This window comes from Aquarana catesbeiana, linkage group LG09 (genome assembly GCF_042186555.1).
Source record: "Aquarana catesbeiana isolate 2022-GZ linkage group LG09, ASM4218655v1, whole genome shotgun sequence".
NCBI classification, from domain to species: Eukaryota; Metazoa; Chordata; class Amphibia; order Anura; family Ranidae; genus Aquarana; species Aquarana catesbeiana.
Window position 1 is genome coordinate 306,207,455 of NC_133332.1, and position 22,372 is coordinate 306,229,826.

The window sequence follows — 22,372 nt, forward strand, 5'->3', positions numbered from 1 at the left end:
ACCTTGGAGCAGTGTAGAATGCATTGCCAGTGATACCCCCTTGCGCATATGCCCTGTAGTCCCAACAGAGCAGATTTCATAGGCAATGCACATAGTAATTGGCTGCTTTACTGGAGCCGGTCTTTTGTTTATATGAAATGCAAATGATGTGTTGCGCAAACAAGCCCACTGTACCATTGTTTGTATACAATGCCATTAATTCCCCTTCCGCTGCTCATTTATATGCCCAACTTGGAGCAGTGTATAGAATGCATTGCAAATGATTTCACCTTGCGCATCTGATCTGTGGTCCCAACAGAACAGCGTTCATAAGCAATGCACATAGTGATTGGCTGCTCTAGTGGAGCCAGTTATATGAAATGCAAATGTGTTGCGCAATCAAGCCCCCACTGTAGCATTGTATACAATGCAAATAATTCCCCTTTGCTGCTGATTTATGCCCAGCCTGGCGCAGCATAGAATGCATTGCGATTGATTTCCCGTTGTTTTCAAGCTTTGTAGTCCCAACAGAGCAGAGTTCAGACGCAATGCACATAGATTTGTTGCACCTAGGATTTAGACAGGACCCCCTCCCAAGCCCACTGTAGCATTTTATACAATGCTGTTAACTACCCATTTGCTGCTCATTAGTATGCCCACCTTGGAGCAGTGTAGAATGCATTGCCAGTGATTTCCCCTTGCGCATATGCCCTGTAGTCCCAACAGAGCAGATTTCATAGGCAATGCACATAGTAATTGGCTGCTTTAGTGGAGCCGGTCTTTTGTTTATATGGAATGCAAATGATGTGTTGCGCAATCAAGCCCACTGTAGCATTGTTTGTATGCAATGCCATTAATTCCCCCTCCGCTGCTCATTTATATGCCCAACTTGGAGCAGTGTATAGAATGCATTGCAAATGATTTCACCTTGCGCATCTGCTCTGTGGTCCCAACAGAACAGCGTTCATAAGCAATGCACATAGTGATTGGCTGCTCTAGTGGAGCCAGTTATATGAAATGCAAATGATGTGTTGCGCAATCAAGCCCACTGTAGCATTGTTTGTACACAATGCAAATAATTCCCCTTTGCTGCTGATTTATGCCCAGCCTGGCGCAGCATAGAATGCATTGCGATTGATTTCCCGTTGATTTCAAGCTTTGTAGTCCCAACAGAGCAGAGTTCAGACGCAATGCACATAGATTTGTTGCACCTAGGATTTAGACAGGACCCCCTCCCATGCCCACTGTAGCATTGTTTGTATACAATGCCTTTAACTACCCATTTGCTGCTCATTAGTATGCCCACCTTGGAGCAGTGTAGAATGCATTGCCAGTGATTTCCCCTTGCGCATATGCCCTGTAGTCCCAACAGAGCAGATTTCATAGGCAATGCACATAGTAATGGGCTGCTTTACTGGAGCCGGTCTTTTGTTTATATGAAATGGAAATGTGTTGCGCAATCAAGCCCACTGTAGCATTGTTTGTATACGATGCCATTAATTCCCCTTCCGCTGCTCATTTATATGCCCAACTTGGAGCAGTGTATAGAATGCATTGCAAATGATTTCACCTTGCGCATCTGCTCTGTGGTCCCAACAGAGTAGAGTTCATAAGCAATGCAGATAGTGATTGGCTGCTCTAGTGGAGCCAGTTATATGAAATGCAAATGATGTGTTGCGCAATCAAGCCCCAACTGTAGCATTGTTTGTATACAATGCAAATAATTCCCCTTTGCTGCTGATTTATGCCCAGCCTGGCGCAGCATAGAATGCATTGCGATTGATTTCCCATTGATTTCAAGCTTTGTAGTCCCAACAGAGCAGAGTTCAGACGCAATGCACATAGATTTGTTGTACCTAGGATTTAGACAGGACCCCCTCCCATGCCCACTGTAGCATTGTATACAATGCTGTTAACTACCCATTTGCTGCTCATTAGTATGCCCACCTTGGAGCAGTGTAGAATGCATTGCCAGTGATTTCCCCTTGCGCATATGCCCTGTAGTCCCAACAGAGCAGATTTCATAGGCAATGCACATAGTAATTGGCTGCTTTAGTGGAGCCGGTCTTTTGTTTATATGGAATGCAAATGATGTGTTGCGCAATCAAGCCCACTGTAGCATTGTTTGTATGCAATGCCATTAATTCCCCTTCCGCTGCTCATTTATATGCCCAACTTGGAGCAGTGTATAGAATGCATTGCAAATGATTTCACCTTGCGCATCTGCTCTGTGGTCCCAACAGAACAGCGTTCATAAGCAATGCACATAGTGATTGGCTGCTCTAGTGGAGCCAGTTATATGAAATGCAAATGATGTGTTGCGCAATCAAGCCCACTGTAGCATTGTTTGTACACAATGCAAATAATTCCCCTTTGCTGCTGATTTATGCCCAGCCTGGCGCAGCATAGAATGCATTGCGATTGATTTCCCGTTGATTTCAAGCTTTGTAGTCCCAACAGAGCAGAGTTCAGACGCAATGCACATAGATTTGTTGCACCTAGGATTTAGACAGGACCCCCTCCCAAGCCCACTGTAGCATTTTATACAATGCTGTTAACTACCCATTTGCTGCTCATTAGTATGCCCACCTTGGAGCAGTGTAGAATGCATTGCCAGTGATTTCCCCTTGCGCATATGCCCTGTAGTCCCAACAGAGCAGATTTCATAGGCAATGCACATAGTAATTGGCTGCTTTAGTGGAGCCGGTCTTTTGTTTATATGGAATGCAAATGATGTGTTGCGCAATCAAGCCCACTGTAGCATTGTTTGTATGCAATGCCATTAATTCCCCCTCCGCTGCTCATTTATATGCCCAACTTGGAGCAGTGTATAGAATGCATTGCAAATGATTTCACCTTGCGCATCTGCTCTGTGGTCCCAACAGAACAGCGTTCATAAGCAATGCACATAGTGATTGGCTGCTCTAGTGGAGCCAGTTATATGAAATGCAAATGATGTGTTGCGCAATCAAGCCCACTGTAGCATTGTTTGTACACAATGCAAATAATTCCCCTTTGCTGCTGATTTATGCCCAGCCTGGCGCAGCATAGAATGCATTGCGATTGATTTCCCGTTGATTTCAAGCTTTGTAGTCCCAACAGAGCAGAGTTCAGACGCAATGCACATAGATTTGTTGCACCTAGGATTTAGACAGGACCCCCTCCCATGCCCACTGTAGCATTGTTTGTATACAATGCCTTTAACTACCCATTTGCTGCTCATTAGTATGCCCACCTTGGAGCAGTGTAGAATGCATTGCCAGTGATTTCCCCTTGCGCATATGCCCTGTAGTCCCAACAGAGCAGATTTCATAGGCAATGCACATAGTAATGGGCTGCTTTACTGGAGCCGGTCTTTTGTTTATATGAAATGGAAATGTGTTGCGCAATCAAGCCCACTGTAGCATTGTTTGTATACGATGCCATTAATTCCCCTTCCGCTGCTCATTTATATGCCCAACTTGGAGCAGTGTATAGAATGCATTGCAAATGATTTCACCTTGCGCATCTGCTCTGTGGTCCCAACAGAGTAGAGTTCATAAGCAATGCAGATAGTGATTGGCTGCTCTAGTGGAGCCAGTTATATGAAATGCAAATGATGTGTTGCGCAATCAAGCCCCAACTGTAGCATTGTTTGTATACAATGCAAATAATTCCCCTTTGCTGCTGATTTATGCCCAGCCTGGCGCAGCATAGAATGCATTGCGATTGATTTCCCATTGATTTCAAGCTTTGTAGTCCCAACAGAGCAGAGTTCAGACGCAATGCACATAGATTTGTTGTACCTAGGATTTAGACAGGACCCCCTCCCATGCCCACTGTAGCATTGTATACAATGCTGTTAACTACCCATTTGCTGCTCATTAGTATGCCCACCTTGGAGCAGTGTAGAATGCATTGCCAGTGATTTCCCCTTGCGCATATGCCCTGTAGTCCCAACAGAGCAGATTTCATAGGCAATGCACATAGTAATTGGCTGCTTTACTGGAGCCGGTCTTTTGTTTATATGAAATGCAAATGATGTGTTGCGCAAACAAGCCCACTGTACCATTGTTTGTATACAATGCCATTAATTCCCCCTCCGCTGCTCATTTATATGCCCAACTTGGAGCAGTGTATAGAATGCATTGCAAATGATTTCACCTTGCGCATCTGATCTGTGGTCCCAACAGAACAGCGTTCATAAGCAATGCACATAGTGATTGGCTGCTCTAGTGGAGCCAGTTATATGAAATGCAAATGATGTGTTGCGCAATCAAGCCCACTGTAGCATTGTTTGTACACAATGCAAATAATTCCCCTTTGCTGCTGATTTATTCCCAGCCTGGCGCAGCATAGAATGCATTGCGATTGATTTCCCGTTGATTTCAAGCTTTGTAGTCCCAACAGAGCAGAGTTCAGACGCAATGCACATAGATTTGTTGCACCTAGGATTTAGACAGGACCCCCTCCCATGCCCACTGTAGCATTGTATACAATGCTTTTAACTACCCATTTGCTGCTCATTAGTATGCCCACCTTGGAGCAGTGTAGAATGCATTGCCAGTGATACCCCCTTGCGCATATGCCCTGTAGTCCCAACAGAGCAGATTTCATAGGCAATGCACATAGTAATGGGCTGCTTTACTGGAGCCGGTCTTTTGTTTATATGAAATGGAAATGTGTTGCGCAATCAAGCCCACTGTAGCATTGTTTGTATACAATGCCATTAATTCCCCTTCCGCTGCTCATTTATATGCCCAACTTGGAGCAGTGTATAGAATGCATTGCAAATGATTTCACCTTGCGCATCTGCTCTGTGGTCCCAACAGAGTAGAGTTCATAAGCAATGCACATAGTGATTGGCTGCTCTAGTGGAGCCAGTTATATGAAATGCAAATGTGTTGCGCAATCAAGCCCCCACTGTAGCATTGTATACAATGCAAATAATTCCCCTTTGCTGCTGATTTATGCCCAGCCTGGCGCAGCATAGAATGCATTGCGATTGATTTCCCGTTGTTTTCAAGCTTTGTAGTCCCAACAGAGCAGAGTTCAGACGCAATGCACATAGATTTGTTGCACCTAGGATTTAGACAGGACCCCCTCCCAAGCCCACTGTAGCATTTTATACAATGCTGTTAACTACCCATTTGCTGCTCATTAGTATGCCCACCTTGGAGCAGTGTAGAATGCATTGCCAGTGATTTCCCCTTGCGCATATGCCCTGTAGTCCCAACAGAGCAGATTTCATAGGCAATGCACATAGTAATTGGCTGCTTTAGTGGAGCCGGTCTTTTGTTTATATGGAATGCAAATGATGTGTTGCGCAATCAAGCCCACTGTAGCATTGTTTGTATGCAATGCCATTAATTCCCCCTCCGCTGCTCATTTATATGCCCAACTTGGAGCAGTGTATAGAATGCATTGCAAATGATTTCACCTTGCGCATCTGCTCTGTGGTCCCAACAGAACAGCGTTCATAAGCAATGCACATAGTGATTGGCTGCTCTAGTGGAGCCAGTTATATGAAATGCAAATGATGTGTTGCGCAATCAAGCCCACTGTAGCATTGTTTGTACACAATGCAAATAATTCCCCTTTGCTGCTGATTTATGCCCAGCCTGGCGCAGCATAGAATGCATTGCGATTGATTTCCCGTTGATTTCAAGCTTTGTAGTCCCAACAGAGCAGAGTTCAGACGCAATGCACATAGATTTGTTGCACCTAGGATTTAGACAGGACCCCCTCCCATGCCCACTGTAGCATTGTTTGTATACAATGCCTTTAACTACCCATTTGCTGCTCATTAGTATGCCCACCTTGGAGCAGTGTAGAATGCATTGCCAGTGATTTCCCCTTGCGCATATGCCCTGTAGTCCCAACAGAGCAGATTTCATAGGCAATGCACATAGTAATGGGCTGCTTTACTGGAGCCGGTCTTTTGTTTATATGAAATGGAAATGTGTTGCGCAATCAAGCCCACTGTAGCATTGTTTGTATACGATGCCATTAATTCCCCTTCCGCTGCTCATTTATATGCCCAACTTGGAGCAGTGTATAGAATGCATTGCAAATGATTTCACCTTGCGCATCTGCTCTGTGGTCCCAACAGAGTAGAGTTCATAAGCAATGCAGATAGTGATTGGCTGCTCTAGTGGAGCCAGTTATATGAAATGCAAATGATGTGTTGCGCAATCAAGCCCCAACTGTAGCATTGTTTGTATACAATGCAAATAATTCCCCTTTGCTGCTGATTTATGCCCAGCCTGGCGCAGCATAGAATGCATTGCGATTGATTTCCCATTGATTTCAAGCTTTGTAGTCCCAACAGAGCAGAGTTCAGACGCAATGCACATAGATTTGTTGTACCTAGGATTTAGACAGGACCCCCTCCCATGCCCACTGTAGCATTGTATACAATGCTGTTAACTACCCATTTGCTGCTCATTAGTATGCCCACCTTGGAGCAGTGTAGAATGCATTGCCAGTGATTTCCCCTTGCGCATATGCCCTGTAGTCCCAACAGAGCAGATTTCATAGGCAATGCACATAGTAATTGGCTGCTTTAGTGGAGCCGGTCTTTTGTTTATATGGAATGCAAATGATGTGTTGCGCAATCAAGCCCACTGTAGCATTGTTTGTATGCAATGCCATTAATTCCCCTTCCGCTGCTCATTTATATGCCCAACTTGGAGCAGTGTATAGAATGCATTGCAAATGATTTCACCTTGCGCATCTGCTCTGTGGTCCCAACAGAACAGCGTTCATAAGCAATGCACATAGTGATTGGCTGCTCTAGTGGAGCCAGTTATATGAAATGCAAATGATGTGTTGCGCAATCAAGCCCACTGTAGCATTGTTTGTACACAATGCAAATAATTCCCCTTTGCTGCTGATTTATGCCCAGCCTGGCGCAGCATAGAATGCATTGCGATTGATTTCCCGTTGATTTCAAGCTTTGTAGTCCCAACAGAGCAGAGTTCAGACGCAATGCACATAGATTTGTTGCACCTAGGATTTAGACAGGACCCCTTCCCAAGCCCACTGTAGCATTTTATACAATGCTGTTAACTACCCATTTGCTGCTCATTAGTATGCCCACCTTGGAGCAGTGTAGAATGCATTGCCAGTGATTTCCCCTTGCGCATATGCCCTGTAGTCCCAACAGAGCAGATTTCATAGGCAATGCACATAGTAATGGGCTGCTTTACTGGAGCCGGTCTTTTGTTTATATGAAATGCAAATGATGTGTTGCGCAATCAAGCCCACTGTAGCATTGTTTGTATACAATGCCATTAATTCCCCTTCCGCTGCTCATTTATATGCCCAACTTGGAGCAGTGTATAGAATGCATTGCAAATGATTTCACCTTGCGCATCTGCTCTGTGGTCCCAACAGAGCAGAGTTCATAAGCAATGCAGATAGTGATTGGCTGCTCTAGTGGAGCCAGTTATATGAAATGCAAATGATGTGTTGCGCAATCAAGCCCCCACTGTAGCATTGTTTGTACACAATGCAAATAATTCCCCTTTGCTGCTGATTTATGCCCAGCCTGGCGCAGCATAGAATGCATTGCGATTGATTTCCCGTTGATTTCAAGCTTTGTAGTCCCAACAGAGCAGAGTTCAGACGCAATGCACATAGATTTGTTGCACCTAGGATTTAGACAGGACCCCCTCCCAAGCCCACTGTAGCATTTTATACAATGCTGTTAACTACCCATTTGCTGCTCATTAGTATGCCCACCTTGGAGCAGTGTAGAATGCATTGCCAGTGATTTCCCCTTGCGCATATGCCCTGTAGTCCCAACAGAGCAGATTTCATAGGCAATGCACATAGTAATTGGCTGCTTTAGTGGAGCCGGTCTTTTGTTTATATGGAATGCAAATGATGTGTTGCGCAATCAAGCCCACTGTAGCATTGTTTGTATGCAATGCCATTAATTCCCCCTCCGCTGCTCATTTATATGCCCAACTTGGAGCAGTGTATAGAATGCATTGCAAATGATTTCACCTTGCGCATCTGCTCTGTGGTCCCAACAGAACAGCGTTCATAAGCAATGCACATAGTGATTGGCTGCTCTAGTGGAGCCAGTTATATGAAATGCAAATGATGTGTTGCGCAATCAAGCCCACTGTAGCATTGTTTGTACACAATGCAAATAATTCCCCTTTGCTGCTGATTTATGCCCAGCCTGGCGCAGCATAGAATGCATTGCGATTGATTTCCCGTTGATTTCAAGCTTTGTAGTCCCAACAGAGCAGAGTTCAGACGCAATGCACATAGATTTGTTGCACCTAGGATTTAGACAGGACCCCCTCCCATGCCCACTGTAGCATTGTTTGTATACAATGCCTTTAACTACCCATTTGCTGCTCATTAGTATGCCCACCTTGGAGCAGTGTAGAATGCATTGCCAGTGATTTCCCCTTGCGCATATGCCCTGTAGTCCCAACAGAGCAGATTTCATAGGCAATGCACATAGTAATGGGCTGCTTTACTGGAGCCGGTCTTTTGTTTATATGAAATGGAAATGTGTTGCGCAATCAAGCCCACTGTAGCATTGTTTGTATACGATGCCATTAATTCCCCTTCCGCTGCTCATTTATATGCCCAACTTGGAGCAGTGTATAGAATGCATTGCAAATGATTTCACCTTGCGCATCTGCTCTGTGGTCCCAACAGAGTAGAGTTCATAAGCAATGCAGATAGTGATTGGCTGCTCTAGTGGAGCCAGTTATATGAAATGCAAATGATGTGTTGCGCAATCAAGCCCCAACTGTAGCATTGTTTGTATACAATGCAAATAATTCCCCTTTGCTGCTGATTTATGCCCAGCCTGGCGCAGCATAGAATGCATTGCGATTGATTTCCCATTGATTTCAAGCTTTGTAGTCCCAACAGAGCAGAGTTCAGACGCAATGCACATAGATTTGTTGCACCTAGGATTTAGACAGGACCCCCTCCCATGCCCACTGTAGCATTGTATACAATGCTTTTAACTACCCATTTGCTGCTCATTAGTATGCCCACCTTGGAGCAGTGTAGAATGCATTGCCAGTGATACCCCCTTGCGCATATGCCCTGTAGTCCCAACAGAGCAGATTTCATAGGCAATGCACATAGTAATGGGCTGCTTTACTGGAGCCGGTCTTTTGTTTATATGAAATGGAAATGTGTTGCGCAATCAAGCCCACTGTAGCATTGTTTGTATGCAATGCCATTAATTCCCCCTCCGCTGCTCATTTATATGCCCAACTTGGAGCAGTGTATAGAATGCATTGCAAATGATTTCACCTTGCGCATCTGCTCTGTGGTCCCAACAGAGTAGAGTTCATAAGCAATGCAGATAGTGATTGGCTGCTCTAGTGGAGCCAGTTATATGAAATGCAAATGATGTGTTGCGCTATCAAGCCCCCACTGTAGCATTGTTTGTACACAATGCAAATAATTCCCCTTTGCTGCTGATTTATGCCCAGCCTGGCGCAGCATAGAATGCATTGCGATTGATTTCCCGTTGATTTCAAGCTTTGTAGTCCCAACAGAGCAGAGTTCAGACGCAATGCACATAGATTTGTTGCACCTAGGATTTAGACAGGACCCCCTCCCATGCCCACTGTAGCATTGTTTGTATACAATGCCTTTAACTACCCATTTGCTGCTCATTAGTATGCCCACCTTGGAGCAGTGTAGAATGCATTGCCAGTGATTTCCCCTTGCGCATATGCCCTGTAGTCCCAACAGAGCAGATTTCATAGGCAATGCACATAGTAATTGGCTGCTTTAGTGGAGCCGGTCTTTTGTTTATATGGAATGCAAATGATGTGTTGCGCAATCAAGCCCACTGTAGCATTGTTTGTATGCAATGCCATTAATTCCCCCTCCGCTGCTCATTTATATGCCCAACTTGGAGCAGTGTATAGAATGCATTGCAAATGATTTCACCTTGCGCATCTGCTCTGTGGTCCCAACAGAACAGCGTTCATAAGCAATGCACATAGTGATTGGCTGCTCTAGTGGAGCCAGTTATATGAAATGCAAATGATGTGTTGCGCAATCAAGCCCACTGTAGCATTGTTTGTACACAATGCAAATAATTCCCCTTTGCTGCTGATTTATGCCCAGCCTGGCGCAGCATAGAATGCATTGCGATTGATTTCCCGTTGATTTCAAGCTTTGTAGTCCCAACAGAGCAGAGTTCAGACGCAATGCACATAGATTTGTTGCACCTAGGATTTAGACAGGACCCCCTCCCATGCCCACTGTAGCATTGTATACAATGCTTTTAACTACCCATTTGCTGCTCATTAGTATGCCCACCTTGGAGCAGTGTAGAATGCATTGCCAGTGATACCCCCTTGCGCATATGCCCTGTAGTCCCAACAGAGCAGATTTCATAGGCAATGCACATAGTAATGGGCTGCTTTACTGGAGCCGGTCTTTTGTTTATATGGAATGCAAATGATGTGTTGCGCAATCAAGCCCACTGTAGCATTGTTTGTATGCAATGCCATTAATTCCCCTTCCGCTGCTCATTTATATGCCCAACTTGGAGCAGTGTATAGAATGCATTGCAAATGATTTCACCTTGCGCATCTGCTCTGTGGTCCCAACAGAGCAGAGTTCATAAGCAATGCAGATAGTGATTGGCTGCTCTAGTGGAGCCAGTTATATGAAATGCAAATGATGTGTTGCGCAATCAAGCCCCAACTGTAGCATTGTTTGTATACAATGCAAATTATTCCCCTTTGCTGCTGATTTATGCCCAGCCTGGCGCAGCATAGAATGCATTGCGATTGATTTCCCGTTGATTTCAAGCTTTGTAGTCCCAACAGAGCAGAGTTCAGACGCAATGCACATAGATTTGTTGCACCTAGGATTTAGACAGGACCCCCTCCCATGCCCACTGTAGCATTTTTTACAATGCTGTTAACTACCCATTTGCTGCTCATTAGTATGCCCACCTTGGAGCAGTGTAGAATGCATTGCCAGTGATTTCCCCTTGCGCATATGCCCTGTAGTCCCAACAGAGCAGATTTCATAGGCAATGCACATAGTAATGGGCTGCTTTACTGGAGCCGGTCTTTTGTTTATATGAAATACAAATGATGTGTTGCGCAATCAAGCCCACTGTAGCATTGTTTGTATACAATGCCATTAATTCCCCTTCCGCTGCTCATTTATATGCCCAACTTGGAGCAGTGTATAGAATGCATTGCAAATGATTTCACCTTGCGCATCTGCTCTGTGGTCCCAACAGAACAGCGTTCATAAGCAATGCACATAGTGATTGGCTGCTCTAGTGGAGCCAGTTATATGAAATGCAAATGATGTGTTGCGCAATCAAGCCCCCACTGTAGCATTGTTTGTACACAATGCAAATAATTCCCCTTTGCTGCTGATTTATGCCCAGCCTGGCGCAGCATAGAATGCATTGCGATTGATTTCCCGTTGATTTCAAGCTTTGTAGTCCCAACAGAGCAGAGTTCAGACGCAATGCACATAGATTTGTTGTACCTAGGATTTAGACAGGATTTAGACAGGACCCCCTCCCAAGGCCATTGTAGCATTTCTTTTTTTTGTTAGGCTTTAGTTACAGTTATTAGTCAGAATTAGATCCATATTGTTTAATGTGAAAATGATGTATGTTTTTACTGCTAAATGCTTTATTGTTTTAGAAGGCAGGAAAGTATTTTATCATTTTAAAATGCAAGGCTTGTCAATATTACAGTTGAGTGGATATAATTTGTTTTAAAAGTTGTTAATGTGATAATTGGGGCTTACAGCCCCATATCATCCTTCTTGTGTTTTTTTAATGTTACCAATATCTCGTTGCAGATCACTGGAATGAGCAGCACTCTGGAATGAGCAGCATGGTTGGACTGCTGTTCGATCTAAAGTAAGTGAAGGGTACATATTTTTTTTCTTTTTATATTTGAATACATATTTTTTTTTCATTAAAGATAAATTTACCCTTTAACCCCTCCAATACAGGGCACTTTCACCCCATTGGTGTTTAATGGGAAGCATGCATCCCTTTGCCATTGTTTTTCAGTGTTGAAGCATGTCTTCCCTTGGTTGTCAATGGGCAGCATGTCTCCCCTATTTAAAGACTGGGAAGCTGACACACCCTTGGTAATTGGGAAGCTGGCACCCCCTTGGTTATGACTGGGAAGCTGGCACCCCCCTTGGTTATGACTGGGAAGCTGGCACCCCCCTTGGTTATGACTGGGAAGCTGGCACCCCCCTTGGCTATGACTGGGAAGCTGGCACCCCCCTTGGCAATGACTGGGAAGCTGGCACCCCCCTTGGCAATGACTGGGAAGCTGGCACCCCCCTTGGCGATGACTGGGAAGCTGGCACCCCCCTTGGCGATGACTGGGAAGCTGGCACCCCCCTTGGCGATGACTGGGAAGCTGGCACCCCCCTTGGCGATGACTGGGAAGCTGGCACCCCCCCCCCGTTGGCGATGACTGGGAAGCTGGCACCCCCCGTTGGCGATGACTGGGAAGCTGGCACCCCCCCGTTGGCGATGACTGGGAAGCTGGCACCCCCCCATTGGCGATGACTGGGAAGCTGGCACCCCCCTTGGCGATGACTGGGAAGCTGGCACCCCCCTTGGCGATGATTGGGAATCGTTTAATAGCTCAGTGACAATTGCGGCTTATTCAATAGACAGTATGATGTGTAATGCTCTTAAAGCAAACAATCACATGACTGCTGTAAAACGGCATGGGTCAGTTGCTGATTGCCTGTGTGGCTATTGCACTTTGCAATGTTCCCTGTTCTTGTTTTTAAACCCAGTTGCATACTGAACAGTCAACCATACTATAAACCATTTTTCAACTTGCTCAATTTTTCTAGAACGTTTATGTTGACTTGGATTCCAGTCACACCTGAGTGATTTACGGGCTGATTTGGGATACCAAAACACCGTGCAAAAATGACAATTCGCACAGCGCTTATTTAGGTGCCATTCATTTCAATGTCACCTAAACGCATGTTCCATTTTGCTATGTGATCATGGCAAAATTGCAACGCATGAAGCTTGTCCCTCAAAACATATCAGGAGCTTTTTTTTTGTGTTTTAGTCCGTAGGATTCACTATTGGGTTGGCCCACCCTTTTGCAGCTACAACAGCTTCAACTCTTCTGGGAAGGCTGTCCACAAGGTTTTGGCATGTGTCTTTGGGGATGTTTCTTCCATTTGTGAAGTCAGGCACTGATGTGGACGAGAAGGCCTGGCTCGGAGTCTCTGTTCTAATTTATCCCAAAGGTGTTCTATCTGGTTGAGGTCAAGACTCTGTGCAGGCCAGTCAAGTACCTCCACCCCAAACTCACTCATCCATGTCTTTATGGACTTTGCTTTGTTCACTGGTGTGCAGTCATGTTGAAACAGGAAGGGGCCATCCCCAAACTGTTCCCACAAAGTTGGGAGAATGCAAATGTCCAATATGTCTTGGTATGCTGACGCCTTAAGAGTTCCCTTCACTGGAACTAAGGGGCCAATCCCAAACACCTGAAAAACAACCCAAACCCATAATACCCCCCCTCCACCAAATGATTTGGACCAGTGCACAAAGCAAGGTCCATAAAGACACAGATGAGTGAGTTTGGGGTGGAGGAACTTTACTGGCCTGCACAGAGTCCTGACCTTAACCTGATAGAACACCTTTGGGGTGATTTAGAGCGCAGACTGCGAGACAGGCCTTCTCATCCAACATCAGTGCCTGACCTCACAAATGTGCTTCTGGCAGAATGGTCAAACATTCCCATAGACACACTCCTAGACCTTGTGGACAGCCTTCCCAGAAGAGTTGAAGCTGTTATAGCTGCAAAGGGTGGGCCAACTCAATATTGAACCCTATGGACTAAGACTGGGATGCCATTAAAGTTCATGTGCATGTTAAGGCAGGCGTCCCACTATAGTGTATGTGTAAGGGGGCACTCGGCCACACTCTGATGCAAGGGGCGATACTCTGCTATAAAGTGGGACTAATGTAAGGGTGGGACTTTGGAGACATGGATGCAAGGGAGGACCATGTTGTGAATGTGGCACTTATCCTGACTGCTGTACTGTTTTGTTTATTGCTTGCTCTTAACCCCTGTACTCTGTACAATATGCATAGATATACTGTACATAGACCTGACCAAGGTGATCATTGTCTCAACTGTTGCTGGTTTTAATGAAGTTCTTCTTTAACATAAGCTCAGCCCATACATCAGAATTTTTCTTTGTGTTCAACCAGTGGGTTGAACAAAAATGGCTCGATTCCCCCCCCCCCCCCCCCATTCACACATTTGACACTGCCCCGCTAACCCAACTGTACTCTGCCCTACTGATTCCTGTATACTGTTCTTCTGAACTCCCATCCTCTGCCCCTCCCCCCCTGACAATTTTTACTGCACCCCCACATCAGACGGATAGATTCGGCCCTGGATTGGAGTATGAGGTCTCCATACTAGAGCCAACAATCTCTTTGGCCAGGCCAAATTAAATACTCTCTATTCTTGGGTCAAACTTTAGGTACTGGGTCAGAATCCTTATATCTTTAGGGGGGAAAAAAAATCTGACACTTACCGCTCCCTCAACATGGCAACACTTCAATACTTTGTGAGACATTACAACAAGAATTTAAAATACTATATATTAATACTATATTGTGTACATATAGTTTTACAAAATAATATATAAAAAGATTATATAAACATACAAGGTATAGACCTGTTTTTTATCCCTCTTGATGGTCACTACACCCCCAGGGTAGGAAACCCTTCTCCAGAGGAGATCAGTAAGTGTAGGCCATTGAACTTGACATGCTTCATGGTCGCCCGCTTCTTCAGGGCAAAAGTGAAGGGAAGCAGGACACTACAAGAGTACATAACGTCATAGTATTGAAGGCAACAAAAACAGCATAGTGTCCTCAACAGCAGATTACTACAACAAAAAAGGTACAGGAATGCCTTACCCTAAGATCAGGCTGGGTCCGTCGGCGGCCATCATGGAGGCGCCAAAGTGGCCAAGTGAGCAAGGGAGCAAAAAGAAAACGGCGACTGGGATATCTACTATGTATGAATGTATATATGTGTGTGTGTATATGTATGGAGGCTTTCTTTACGGGTTTCTTCTTCTGGAGACCTCAGTCATGCTGATTCTCTTTAACACTGAAACTGGCCATAGATGGAACGAAATTTGACCGGTTCAGCAGGGACCAGCCAAATTTTCAATCCATCTATGGCTGTTCCCATTCCTGAAACTTCGCTCTAATGATCGACTTCTCTCGAACCGGCTTGTTGGAAGGTTTTACTTTCAATAAGTGCTGATTAGTATTCTGACAGTGGAGTCATCTCCCCTTTGTCAGAATACAATAACCAAGCAGGAAGGATTTCTCTATTGACTCCACTTGGGTGAATGGATAAACCAGTTCAGTTTGTTTTGCTTTTTTGTTCAGCCCACTTCAAAAGAACTTCCATGTTTGGCCAGCCTTAGAGTAACTAAAGCTGAATTTTGGATACATGTGTGGCCACTGCTTGAACAGAAGTCAGTATATTCCCAATCGGTCAGTGTCATAGGCTGGAGAGATGTTCAGTATAATTTGACAGCAGGGAAGTCTCCTTTTTTTTTTTAAATTTACCCACTAGCTGAATGAAAACACTGGCACATGCAAGGCCAGCTTTTAGAGATTCAGGGGTAAGTGACCTGGAGATATTGAAGCCAGGTTTAGCATTTTAGGTTAACAGTAAAATATTTTCATATCATGCCTTGGTTTAGATTATGTATTTTTAACCCAAACCTCAGATTTTATTATCTCTGCATAAGAAGGCATGATGTCATTGTAAAGTTTCTCTTTTTCCATGACTAGTTGATAAGCCATGATCTCTTCAAGCAAGATGGGAAGCCAGGCACACTCCAAGCAAGATGGACTAACTTTTCTGCTCCTGCAGCATTAGCAGATGGTGGGTACCTACATAAAACTCATTAAGGATGATACAAATTGCTTCTAACTTGCTATAAAAGCATAGCCTGAGTTATGAGCTTTTATCATAACTCCATTGCTTGGGTTTAGCCACTCCGTTTTGTGGACCCAAAAATATTGATAGACTGAGTTAGAAATGAGAAAGTATATATCTCAATCAACTGCCTGAGTTATGAGCTTTTATCATAACTTTTAAGTTCCGGGATCTGAGGGATGTTCAGGTTCGGTCTGAAGTCTCTAGCAGTGAATGAGCTCCTTGGTCGTGGGTTAGTGTGGTCCCCATAAGCTGTGATGGATCCGAGTCTCGGTCTCAACAACCCACATCTTGTGATTAACCCCGCAGGACACCGGTTTCAAGGAGTTAATTTCTGCAGGGATGAATGGCTGAGCAGGGATTTCACTCCGATCTCTCTTGGGAAAGTCTACAGAGAACCCCCGCTCTCTGGAGGTAAAGGGTGGCTGTTGCAGGACCATCTTACATTTCAGTTGTAAGCTGTAACTGGGCATCTAGACTGGTTGCTAGGCTGTTCTGTAGTGGAAGGTTGAGGGACTGGGTCAATCTCAGTCCTTGCTGAACTGGGGGAGGAGTGCACACTCCCCTGAGAAAGCCAGGGCTGGATCTGATTTGGTCTCTTTTCCAACTGCTCCCAGTGCACCCTGGCAGGTAGTCTAGATGTTTGATTATGGCTTATGATGGGAATGGCGGAGCTTCTTCCGACTGTACATCCTTTCTTCCTGGGAATATGGAGTGTTGATCTTGGAATGGTTCTTAGTTTTTCTTGGTTAGAGTATGAGGGCACCATACTACAGTCAACAAACTCTTTGACCAGGCCAACATCAACATGCCCTATTCTTGGGTCAGACTTGAGGCATGGAGATTTTGAAACCTCTGAGAAATACTTTGAAAAAATGCAACAGGGTTTGAGCAGGCCTAGAAACAGAGGGCCAAGAGCAGACCAAAAAGGAGGGGGGTGAAATGAAGAGAAGTAGGTGGGAGGATGGGTGAATATGGGAAGTGGAAGAATAGAATTTTGGGAAGACCGATATATAAAAGTAACAATACCAAATAAGATTTTAATATAAATTTTGAAAAATTTTGATAATAGAAGAAATAAAAAAAATTAACTTCTGTGAATATACCACAATGATGTGAAACTGAGAAGGAGACAGTAAATGAATGTAAAGTTGACTAAGTCTCTTGACACTGTTTGTTGAAGTGGGGGGGAGACTTGAGGCACTGGGTCAGGGATGCCTTCTCCCCTAAGGGGAAAAGGTATGACACATGCCATTCCCACACAAATGGGTTTAAACGTCCCTAATTTAAAAAAAATATGAAAGTTTTTCAATGAAAACTATTCATTATTGCCCAAGAATAGTGTAGCCAGTAGCTGGCAAAATTGCTCTTTGTGGTCCCAACAGAGCAGAGTTCCGACACAAAGCACATATGTCTTGCTGCCCATTTGCTAGAGCAGCATTTAGACAGGACCCCCTCCCAAAGCCCACTGTAGCATTATATACAATGCTGTTAACTACCCATTTGCTGCTCATTTTATATGCCCACCTGGGAGCAGTGTAGAATGCATTGCCAGTGATTTTCCATTGCGCATATGCTCTGTGGTCCCAGCAGAGCAGAGTTCATAGGCAATGCGGATAGTAATTGGCTGCTCTACTGGAGTCGGTCTTTGCGCGACACATTTGCATTTCATATAAACATTCAAGCCCACTGTATTGATGCCTGTTTTAAGAAGTGTTGCACTCACTTGATAAACATTTCAAACCGGCATCAATACAAAGAGAAACCAAATGTTTCTAACCATCAAAATGGCCACCACGTCCCAGTGTGCAACAGTGTTGTGTCACGACTCCACCCTATGCGTTTTTGTCATCATACATACTACACCATGATATGCCCTTTCATTCCTCCATACCTCTATGGAGGAATGAAATATGGATATTGTGGGCAGTGGAGGAGTATATTATTAAGGAGAAGCCTGGAATTCAGCTCCATTGACACCATTCCAGGACTACTTTGAAAAGGCTTGTTTGACCTTCCTTGGTGTGGGTTCACACTGAGGGATAAGAGGCAGTGTGAATTGGGTTATGGTGACAGCTCCTTTCTGTAAACTTCTTCCTTAACCTATTAATCGCCACTTTCCAAGTTTTTATTTTGAAGTGGGATTGGGAAAGTTTTTATATGGACTGATTATGACTGTGTAAATCGGACTTTATAATCTGATTGTTGGTTCCAAGCGCTGAACCAACGTTCTCTTATTTTCTTTTATGTTGTTGTTCCAGCAGACAGTTCATGTGCTAGCAACTATTGCAATTTGTATTTAGTTTTCAACCTAGTGCAGTCTTTTCCATACAATACGTACGGTTTTACAAACTCATGCCAACGTCACAAAATTGGGCTTGGACATTTAGATTTGTTTTACCCCTAGGCGCGAAGGGGTTAAAAGTTGCTCTACTCTACAAAACAGGGAGAACATGTAAGGAGTTTTAAGTTAAAAGCACATAAAATAGTAACCAGCTATTTTTTTTTTTTTAAAGTTATGCTATGTTAATGGGAAAATGTATTTTTTATCCATCTATGTATGGCCTAAGTGTCTGTCAGGAATGATTTGGAGTATTAGAACTGAAGAAGCAGTTAGGTAACAGAACATCTTCAACATGGTAGAACAATGCATATGACTAGGTAAGAAGTTATGCCGCGTACGCAAGATCAGACTTTACGGCAGACTTGGTCCGGTGTACCGGATTTCGTTGGACAATTCGATCGTGTGTGGGCTCCAGCGGACTTTGTTTTCTCAAAAGTTTGTCGGACTTAGTTTTGAAACATGTTTCAAATCCATCCGACGGACTCGAGTCCGGTCGAAAAGTCCGCTTGTCTGTATGCTAGTCCGACGGACAAAACCCACACTAGGGCAGCTATTGGCTACTGGCTATGAACTTCCTTGTTTTAGTCCGGTCGTATGTCATCACGTAAGAATTCGTCGGACTTTGGTTGATCGTGTGTAGGCAAGTGATCATTCGTAAAGTCCATCAAAGTCCGCCGGGCAAAGTATGCCATAAAGTCCGGTCGTGTGTACGCAGCGTTAGTCCGGCAGGGGATCCATGGTCTGAATCTGTGCTCATTCAATTTATTTCTGCTTTTTGACATCAGACTTCGTCAGACCTCATGTTCAATCTATGGGCAACTTTACTTGCATCATGTTATCAGGCTACCTCAGATCCATCAAGTTGAGGTCTGGAAAAATGGAAAAAGACAGTTCTTTTTCAATTTTTTTGGAAATGGACGGATTTGAAGACAGGCCGATGTAAATCCATAGACTTAAATGGAGCTTTTGACAGATCTGTATGAAAAATGGACAGGCTAACCTGATTGCAAAACCCGTGTGAAAAGGACCTAACTTGTACCAGTTAATCTTTGAGCGTGCATCTGATTTTAAAAACAAGTAAACTGTACCATGAAAACTTTCATCTCATTTATGTTGTCTAGTTGGGTTTTTGTCTCTTTTTGGGGGTTTTTTTTTGTAAATTTAAGCTATGTTAATGGGAAAATTTAATAAATAGAAAGTAGGTTTGGCTGCAGAAGTATAAAATACACTAAGGGGACTATGCTTACAAATGTCTCCTCTCTAACCCTATTTCTCTCGTTTTTAGCTGCGGTTTGTTTCAACAAGTCTGCTCAACTGGACTAGCAGTGTTGGTGTATCGGCAAGGTTGAGGTGAACTGCATTCAACCCAAAGACGTCATCAATTTTTCTGATTTCCTTTGCAATTTTGTTCTGTGATGAGCATCATGCAGAAGACCCTTTATGATCACTTCAAAGACTGTTCTCTACCATTGTTTGAAATATAGAATAAAAATCATTGTACATAGCCAAATAAATGTTGACCTGATTTTTAAATCTAAGTAATGTCTTTCCAGTCTTTCCTTTTACTATGTATTTTTTTAAAACTAGATTGTGGTGGGTAGTGTGCTTTTATTTGGTTTAACCACTTAACCTATGGTGGATGTCATATGACATTCTTAGGTTGAAGTGGAGATGGCCAGCTGTAAGAAAAAAAAAATTAAAAAAAATAAATTATATATATATATATATATATATATATATATATATATATATACATATATATATATACATATATACATATATATATATATATATATATATATATATACATATACATATACATAAAGATATATCTATAGCTATCGAGATATATATATATATATATATATATATATATATATATATATATATATATATATATATATATATATATATATATATATATATAGATTATATACACGCACAGGCGTATAATACGCACATTCATTTTAAGAGGGAAGTTTCAGGGAAAAAAACTTACATTTTAAATAAGGAACTTGGAAGCAAAATAAGGGTCAGTGCCCATCTGCAGCCTCACCATTGCCATCAATGCAGCCTCATCAGTCCACATCAATGCAGCCTCACCATTGCCTTCAATGCAGCAGCCTCACCATTGCCATCAGTACAGTCTGATGGATGCCCATCTGCAGCCTAGAGGGGACAGGGAGGGGGGTGGGACAAGCGCCGACAGATTACATGCAGTGAGAATCTCTTTTGATAGACAGAATAGTGATCCAATGGTGGCCCAGGAGACGGGACTTCCTATTATAGAGGCCACCAAGTGAACAGGAGATTCTCACTGTATGTAATCAGACCGCGCTTGTCCGCCCCCCTCCCTGTCCCCTCCAAGGCAGCTAAAATTGAAGTATTGGCGTATAACACGCACATGCTATTTGCACCCGATTTTCATGGTGAAAAAGTGAGTGTTATACGCCAATAAATACAGTATATAATCGTTAGATATATCTTTGTATTGTTTGTATTTGTGTGTGTGTGTGTGTATATATATATATATATATATATATATATATATATATATATATATATATATATATCAGTGCTTCTCCCGGATTACCTAGATGGTCCCTGGCCATCTCTATGACCCCCGGAGGCAACGTCATGACATCACTTCCAGTGTCGGCAGATGTAAGCACTGTCAGGTTTTTTGCTGGGAAGCCTGAGATTGTTTGTTTTTTTGTTTTTGTTTTGTTTTTTCCAGCATAGAGGAGAGATGTGGGGACTTATAGACCCCAGATCTTTCCATAAAAGCCCTATTACAAGTGATTCCATGTAATAAAAGTGAACAAAAACATTTTTTAAGGGATAGTGTAAAAAAAAAAAAAAAAAAAAAAAAAAAAATTGAAAGCGCCCCCATCCCCTCATGCTTGCACTCAGAAGGTAGGTCAAGCGCGCATATGTAACTGGTGTTAAAAAACACACGTGTGAGGTATCGCTGCAAACGAATAAGAACAATAATTCTAGCACAAGAACTCCTCTAACTCTAAACTGGTAGCCTGTAAAAAAAATAAAGCGTCACCTATGGACATTTTTAAGTACTGAAGTATGGCGCCATTCCACGGGTGTGCAGAGTTTTAAAGCGTGATACGTCGGGTATCTATTTACTTTGCGTTACCTCATCTTTCACATTATACAAAAAAAAATTGGGCTAACTTTAGTGAGTAATTTTATAGCAAAAAATCTCTAATCTTGTTCAAAGTGTAATACATTGTGGCCTCAACATACAGACAGGCTCCCCAAGCCAGTGTTTACAAAATAAAAAGAGCTTGTAGGGAAAACCAATTTACCTACTTGCTGCCCGCACCTACAGGCATCACCCCGGTATGAATCTTTTCAGAAGTGATTTGATTGGCTAATCAGCCACTCTATCACTTCTGCGGGGTGCCAGAAGGGGGGGGGGTACCCCTTCCCAAAGCCAATGCCTTTTCCGGACTCTACCTTCCCTTCCCATCGCAGAGCCCAGGATTGATGTGGGTGACAACAATTGCTGCACTGAACAGAGAGAGGAACTGACGTCATTCCTCTCTTTCTCTGTAACCCCAGAAACCAGGAGCGACGAGTATTATCCTCGCTTTTGGTTGCGCCTCTTAGTTTACCTGGCCAGGAAAGCAACCGATCAGACCAATCTGTGTCTAATCGGGTGTATGGGAGGCTAGAGGAGAGATTTGGGGTCTAATAGACCTCAGATCGCTCCATAAAGAGGACCTGTCATGGCCCACGCTGTCACAAGGGATGTTGTTCTTCCCTTGTGATGGCAATAAAGTTAATCCAAAAAAGTGTAAAAAAAAAATAAAAAATTGTATAAAATAAATAAAAATAAAATTGAAAGCACCCCTGCCCCACCGCGCCTACGTGCAAATGCGAACATATACTTTCCTCCCGCAAGCATATGTAAACAGTGATCGCTACACACATGTGAGGTATTTGTGCGCGCGTCCGGGTGAGAGCAAACATTCTAGCACCAGATCTCCTAGGTAACTCTAAACTGGTAACCTGTAAAGGTGTTTAAAGTGTCTCCTATGGA

The 22,372-nt window shown here is 43.5% G+C and overlaps 1 long non-coding RNA gene across 1 annotated transcript in view; it reads left to right on the forward strand.

The window, feature by feature from the left end:
• LOC141107314 (uncharacterized) overlaps positions 1-19,850 on the forward strand; it is a 34,603-nt gene extending 14,753 nt beyond the window's left edge. Inside the window, exons 4-6 of the long non-coding RNA XR_012235861.1 lie at positions 11,797-11,857; positions 15,821-15,914; positions 19,598-19,850. This is a non-coding gene — a long non-coding RNA (uncharacterized lncRNA). The remainder of the gene's footprint in view (positions 1-11,796; positions 11,858-15,820; positions 15,915-19,597) is intronic.
• The last annotated feature ends 2,522 nt before the right edge of the window (positions 19,851-22,372 follow it).